The sequence below is a fragment of the Passer montanus genome, unplaced genomic scaffold, assembly GCF_014805655.1.
Source record: "Passer montanus isolate IOZ18808 unplaced genomic scaffold, ASM1480565v1 scaffold27, whole genome shotgun sequence".
NCBI lineage: Eukaryota > Metazoa > Chordata > Aves > Passeriformes > Passeridae > Passer > Passer montanus.
In genome coordinates, this window is record NW_024367372.1 from 1,570,089 (window position 1) to 1,576,831 (window position 6,743).

Here is a 6,743-nt window from a genome sequence, read left to right on the forward strand (position 1 = left end):
GGTAATTCTTGTCATCCACATCCAAAATCCATGCTTGGGCTGCCTCTCCAGAGCCCTTTCTACAGACCTGATTTTGGAAGTGGGCAGGGAAAACTTCCAAGGGATCTGAGGAGGCATCCACTGCTGCAAACAGTGTCCCACAGAGCATCCAAAGTCCTTCTGGCTCCCAGTGGAGGGAGGAAAACAGACAAAATAAACTTCAGGGGAGTTTTCTGGGAGCTGGATGTTTGCAATGACACAGCTCTTCTGAACAAACACACCAAAGGTCGATTCAAAAGGAGGCTCCTGGGGTGGTTTAGGGGTGGTTTCATGGAAATCACTGGGGATATTGGGCACCATCCTGCAGGGCCCTGATTTCCATGGGTTTTTCCTCCATGCATAATAGTTTTTGCAGTGCAACATTTGTGGGTTTCATCAGACACAATGTCCCCAGCCTTGGGGTCACAGTCTGGATCACAGCAGGTTAGAGCTTCCAACTCCAAATTTGAAAACTTGCATCAGAGCTCTGTGACTGCAGGTAGAATCAGAATTCTAGAATCAGAATTTTTAAGGTTGTAAAAGACTTCCAAGGCCATTGAGTCCAACCATTCCCCCAGCACTGGCAATGCCACCACTCACCCTTGTCTTTAAGTGCCACATCCACATGGTCTTTAAATCTCTCCAGGGATGGGGACTCCACCCCTGCCCTGAGCAGCTGCTGCAGTGCCTGAGAACCATTTCCATGAATAATTTTTTTCTAATACCCAATCTAAACCTCCCCTGGTACAACTGAAGGCTGTTTCCTCTGCTCCTATCTCTCTTCCCCTGGGAGAAGAGCCCGACCCCTCCAGCTGTCCCCTCCTGTCAGGAGTTGTGCAGAGCCACAAGGTCCCCCCTGAGCCTCCTTTGCTCCAGGCTCAGCCCCTTCCCAGCTCCCTCAGCTGCTCCTCACAGGATTTGTTCCCTGGTGATTGCTGTCCATGGCCCTAAAACAAACACCAAACAGGCTCTTGGGACCACGGCAGTGAATATTCCAGCTGCTGTACTGCTGGGAGGATCATCTCCCATGAGGCTGCTGTTGCATTCCTATCATCAAAGATGGGTTTTGCTCTATTACACAGCTCCAGGCAGAGCTACAAATACATCCTCCATCACCTGGAGCCTTCCAGGGAGCTGGGCTGGGCTGGGGATGGGGTGCACTCATCCAGCAACAGCAGCGGCATGACAGGGAGAACTATAAATCCTAATTCCAGTGGAAATGAAATGCCAGACCAAGAAACAGAAAATATGGAATGGATTTTCAAGTGAAAACTGGTAAATCTCTACCTGGTTTTCATTTTTTGTTTGTTTGATTGTTTTATTTTTTTTAACAATGTTGCAAAATAATTCAATAGAATTTCACTGAAGTATTCAGAAATGCTTGTTTGTCCTGAATTTGCCACCTTTCTGCTGGAAAACCAGGAACTTGAAAACTGTGCCAAGGAATCTGCCTGATATTTTTTTCCTTTGGCCTTGCTAGGAATCCCAGTGATTGGATTTGATGTTTGGACTCAGTGATCTTAGAGGTCTTTTCCAAGCCAAATGATTCTATGGAATGGGAGAGTCAGGACAGATCCATCACTTTTGGATTCATAGGGTGGAGCTGGGCAAGGGAGAACCTGTATTAGGATAAGATGTCCCCTCTCAGAGGTCCTCTGGCTATGAGAGGCACCTCAGCTTCCTTCCAAAAAACGTAACTGTGCTGGTCATGGAGTGACCTGGTGGTCCTGGCTGGATAATCCAGGGAGGAGATGGGCTGTGAGAGCTGCCTGTGAGGAAGCTGGGTGCCTCAGGGAGCTCTTTGACAGAGAACAGCAGATCTGGCTTCTCCCTCTGCCTGGTTGTTGCACTAAACGTGCTCAGCTGAATGCTGCCAAACAAATTTAATAGTAAATAATTTACTTAAAGGCAGGCAAAACACAAATACCGACCCAGGCTGTGAAAAGAGCCACTTGATCCTGACTCAATTGGACATGAATTGCAGGGAAAATTTGCAGGAATAGTTTCAAGCCATGTGTTGCCAGGGAACAGTCTGGTCTCCAAATCACATTATCAATATCTTGGGGTAATAACAGTGAGGAGCAATTGAGGGGAGTGATGCAGGGACACGGCTGCTGTTCCCATTTGCCTGGGCTGTGAGTCCAAAGCCACCCTTGGTGATGGAATGGGATGGAATGGAGGAACCTAAAGATCATCCTGGCTCTTGTCAGACACCTTCTATTGGGAATAGGTCCATGAGGGCCAGGAGATGTGTCATATGTCTGGTTTCACATTCACAAATATAAATTCACCTCCTACAGCCTAGCCAGCCCAATCCTTCTGATGTTTTCCAAATTTTGGGGAGGAAACACCCATTTGGGGAGGAAACACCCTGTGTCCTTGCTCTGTGAGGGCAGGAAAGGAAATCTGGGGCAGGGCAAAACTGCTGCCTCCACCTCCAGCCTCATCCCTAAAATGTGAGACGCCCACCAAGCAAGTTAAAGTGCAGATCCCATCTGCAGAAAACCCCTCAGACCCTGGGGATCCTCTGTCCTCGTGGAGCAACAAATCCTCCTGTAACAAATTAGTATTTTAGGAGCCTGTAATCAATTTTGCTCGTTATTCTCGGTAATAGAATGAAACTGCTCGTGATTCACTCTTTCAACTGACGCACTGTGATTCCAGGGGCTGATAAATCTCAGGCTGTTTCCAGAGCATGGCAGGGATGTCTGTAGGCTGGGATGTTGCCATCCATGGCCTCTGTGGGCTCAGCTATTATGCCAGGATCACACTGGGGCCACGTCCTGGCTTGCTGTTAACAGCAGGATTGATCTGCTTTGCTCTTTTGCTGCTTGAGCTGTTAATGATGTGCTGGATTGAGAGAGTGGAATTCACCATCTCTAACTTGAAGCTCTGAGCCCAGTCCTGAATGATCCCATTTTGTAGCCAACAGAGGAAAAGCAGGTGTCTTCTGCTGAATTATTTGTATTTATTCTGACAGGTTTTAGTAGCTGTTGGTGCAGAGATTCCCTTTGAAACACCTTTTTGATGGATCCCAGTGAGGACTGCCCAGGGTATTTCATCCTTAGCCTTGGCATGGAGAGGTTTGTTTTGGGGACTCCACTCTTGCAACCCTGAGAAGCACATTTCACACACAGGGAATGATGCTCCAGCCCTTCCCAGCTGGGTCCCACCAAAGCCACAAGGAGCTCAACAGACTAAAGCAGGTCAAGGAGCAGGAGCCTGAACACAGACCTGCTCCATTCTCTCCCTTTTTGGTATTTTCCCCATTTTCAAAGACAAGAGAGGCCTCTGAAGGGCTTTCCCATGGACCTTGGCCCCCAGCAGCATCCCCTGGCTCTCTCAAGGAACCCCCAGCACCCTTTAGTGGCTGCACAGGGCTTTCACCTCCTCTAAACCTTATTCTACATTTGAAAAGAATTCAAGTTACAATACCAGGATTTTTTTGCACTCCTTGTTCTGTTGATCTTTAAGAATTTATTCTCTTTAAACTGTGAAAATACCCACCAAGCTCTAAGCAAGGACAGGAGAGAAAAACAGGGCACATTCCCTCTAGGGGAGGATCTGGAGCACAAGTCCTGTGAGGAGCAGCTGAGGGAGCTGGGAAGGGGCTGAGCTGGGAAGGAGCAAATGAGGCTCAGGGGGGACCTTGTGGCTCTGCACAGCTCCTGACAGGAGGGGACAGCTGGAGGGGGTCAGGCTGTGCTCCCAGGGAACAGGGACAGGACAAGGAGAAGCGGTCACAAGTTGTGCCAGGGGAGGTTTAGATTGGATATTGGGGAAAATTTCTTTAGATTGGATATTGGGGAAATTCTTTTCTTCACTGAAAGAATGGTCAGGCATTGGAATAGGCTTCCAATGGAAGTGGTGGAGTCACCATTCCTTGAAGTGGTCAAAAACCATGTGGATGTGGCACTTGGGACATGGGTGAGTGGTGGCATTGCCAGTGCTGGGTTAATGGTTGGACGTGATGGTCTTAGAGATCATTTCCAACCTTTAATATTCATTGGTTCCTCCAGTTTATAGTTTGTATTTCACCTTTTTTGGTATGTATTCAGAAATAGCAAAGAAAAACTTATTTGAGAAAGCTTAATGAGAACATGGGGTGTAAATAACAGGGAACTATCAATAAAATCTCATCATAACATACTTCAAAACCCCAAAAGTCTTAGTGCTTCTTCTTACCCAGCTGATGTGGGGTTGTGTTTCAAAGGGAGAGGACTCCACTGTGGCTGGAAATTGGGCTGTGACCTTCCACATCCTGGCACAAATCCCAATTACCTGAACCTACTAATTCCATGTTGGCAAAGGCCATTAACAGAACTGCTGGCATCAGCTCCCGTGTGTGCAACTCCTGCTCAAACATCCTCAGAAAAAGTGTTTTTCTGCACAGCCAGGCAGAGATCATGCTGGTAAATAAGCTGGAAACTGCCCTTCTTGCCCCATAAACAGGAGAAAAATTACAACCAGCTCCCACAACAGCTAAGCTCAGGCGGTTACAAAGTCGGGGTTGACTCCAGAGGGAGCTTATATTCTTTTCCAAGAAAACAAAGAGAGCAGAGACTAGGGAGGGCCAAGATGCTTAGATGCCCTTTGCTAAGCCCTTTTCTGTATGGCTGGTTAGGTCTCAGTGGTTTGAAGCTTCTCAGGAACATCACCCAGCCCTCTGAACCGAGTCTGCTCGGCCAGGATCCAAAGGGAAGCGCAATCCTTCTGCTGAGGCCCACAGATGTTTTTGGTGAGGGAACTTGTCTGGTTCAAAGAGAGGATTTGAACATCCTCAGAGGACTGGGAAATGAGCTGGGTGTCTGGGAGGAGCAGGGATGCAGTTCAGGGCACCAAATCCTTCTGGTGCAGCAGTTCCTGTTCCTGATGAGAGCCCGGGGCAATAACAGGGAGTAAAGCCTGGCTGGCTGCAGGGCCCTGGATTTCACCTGAGTCATCCTGACTGTTCTGGTAAAACCTGTGATCAGAAACCAAATGATAAATGTGGAAATGTGCGGCGTGTTACAGCTGCTGGGGTATTTTTTCTTTTTTTTTTTTCTTTTTCTCTTCCTTGGCTTAGTCAAATGCAGCTCTTGTGTCAGGAGGAGGAGGAGGAAAGCCAGTGAGTCACACCCCACCCTCTAACAGCTCCTTCCCCTCATTATCTTCCCAGCAATTTACCATTTCCTAGGCACAAGAGGGGGACAATTTGTCCCTGCTGCCTTAAGGACCGGTGGTGTGAAGAGAAGGGTTTGTGGCTCCTTTAGATCCTGGCCATTTATTTGATTGCAATCCAGAAACTATGAGTCCCCCTGCTCGTGCTTGGGTGATGGAGCATTCACCTGCTCTATGCTCAGCTGAGCCTTTAGACTCAGTTTCCAGCTCATAAAATCCCAGCTGGAGGGGACCTGTGTTCCAAAAATCTGCCCCAGCATTTATTTGTTCACCAACTCTTGAACCCAAGCTGTGCTCTGTCTGCTGGGTTTGCCCCAAAAGTGCCCAGGAGGATGCAGGATGCTCAAACCACTTTTTGGGTGACATGCCTGTAAAGTTCTCCACAGAAACTTCAAAATATTTGGTCTTGGTCATGAGAGTTAGCACATTTCCAGAATCCTGGGTGGGAATATGAAAACACTGGGACACGGCAGCCCTGCAGCAGGAAGGTGTCTGCAGAGACCAGGGGTTTGGAGGGATGGAAGCCCAGCTGGGATCAGGTGGTGGGAATGGTCACCAAGGAGGCTCAGTCCATGCCTGGGATCATTCTGGTGACTGCATCCCAACCCCAGTGGCCTCAGAATGGTGCTGGTGGCATTCCAGCAGTGCCAGGGAGTGACTGGGCAGGATGCGTCAACACCACCCTGCTGGGAAAGGGACCAGCTCTAGGAGTTTGAGGGGATGGGGAGAACATGGAGAATGATGCTGGGAGCTGCTGTGAAGGGCACAAACCTGCATCCCAGCAGGACCTGCCCCATCCATCCTCATTCCCTTGCTGCTCACTGTGGGCTCCCCACAGCCCTCCCCAAAGTGGGGGATGGCAGGAACTTGGGGCTGAATCCCCAGCCCAGGGAATCCCCCCAAAACCCCAGCCCACACCTCAACCTGGAGAACCCCAATACCCCCAGCCTGAGGGATCTCCCTGTACCCTCCTCCCATGCCTCAGGGATTCCCACTGTGCCCCAGCCTGGGGGGTCCCCCTGTACCCCCATCACACATCTCAGCCTTGGGGGTGCCTCATATCCTCAGCCCCAGGGATGCCTCCATATCCCCAGCACACCTCAGTCCATGGGATTCCCTCCTGGAACCTCTGGACCCCAGCCCAGGTCAGCCTGGGGATCCCTCTGGATCCTCCCACAGCCCCAGCCCAGGGCATTCCCATCCTGCTCGCACACCTCATCCTGGAGGATCCCATATCTTGGAGATCTCTTGGGATACTCCCACAGCCCCTGGCCATGCCTCAGCCCAGAGATCCCCCTGTGCCCTCAGCTCGGGGACCCCCCTGCCCGGATCTCAGCTCGGGGGTATCCCCTCGGATCCAGGAGCACCCCCAGAACCCCAGCACAGCCCTCAGCCCAGGGATCCCCTCGGATCCCCCTGCCCTCCCAGCCCCGGGATCCCCTCGGATCCAGGAGCACCCCCGTACCCCAGCACACCCCTCAGCCCGGGGACACCCGGTATGCCCAGCCCCGGGATCCCCTCAGATCCCCCGTACCTCCGGTCCTCGCCTCAGCCCAGGGACCCCC